Source organism: Rhincodon typus, unplaced genomic scaffold, assembly GCF_021869965.1.
Source record: "Rhincodon typus isolate 14 unplaced genomic scaffold, sRhiTyp1.1 hic_rhity00000778, whole genome shotgun sequence".
NCBI classification, from domain to species: Eukaryota; Metazoa; Chordata; class Chondrichthyes; order Orectolobiformes; family Rhincodontidae; genus Rhincodon; species Rhincodon typus.
The window spans coordinates 10707-11215 of record NW_025966416.1 but is presented as its reverse complement, the minus strand read 5'-3'; the positions used below and the strand labels follow the sequence as shown (position 1 = coordinate 11215).

General features: G+C 53.8%; 1 protein-coding gene across 1 annotated transcript in view; it reads right to left on the bottom strand.

Moving 5' to 3' along the window:
- The window catches only part of LOC125481070 (tyrosine-protein phosphatase non-receptor type 6-like), a 6245-nt gene that overhangs the window by 4906 nt on the left and 830 nt on the right, over positions 1-509 (bottom strand). The gene's annotated exons all lie outside the window — the stretch shown is intronic.

Below are 509 nucleotides of genomic sequence, written 5' to 3'. Positions count from 1 at the left end.
GTGTTACAGTGAGGGGTGTGGGGTATATGGGTGTGTTACAGTGAGGGGTATGGGGTATATGGGTGTGTTACAGTGAGGGGTGTGGGGTGTATGGGTGTGTTACAGTGAGGGGTGTGGGGTATATCAGTGTTTTACAGTGAGGGGAGAGGGGTATATCGGTGTGTTACAGTGAGGGGTGTGGGGTATATCGGAGAGTTACAGAGAAGGGTGTGGAGTCTATCAGTGTGTTACGGTGAGGGGTGTGGCTTATATCAGGGAGTTACAGTGAGGGGTGTGCGCTATATCGGAGAGTTACAGAGCCGGGAGTGGGATGTATGGGAGTGTTACAGAGCCGGGAGTGGGATGTATGGGAGTGTTACAGAGCGGGGAGTGGGATGTATGGGAGAGTTACAGAGCGGGGAGTGGGATGTATGGGAGTGTTACAGAGCGGGGAGTGGGATGTATGGGAGAGTTACAGAGCGGGGAGTGGGATGTATGGGAGTGGTACAGAGCGGGGAGTGGGATGTATG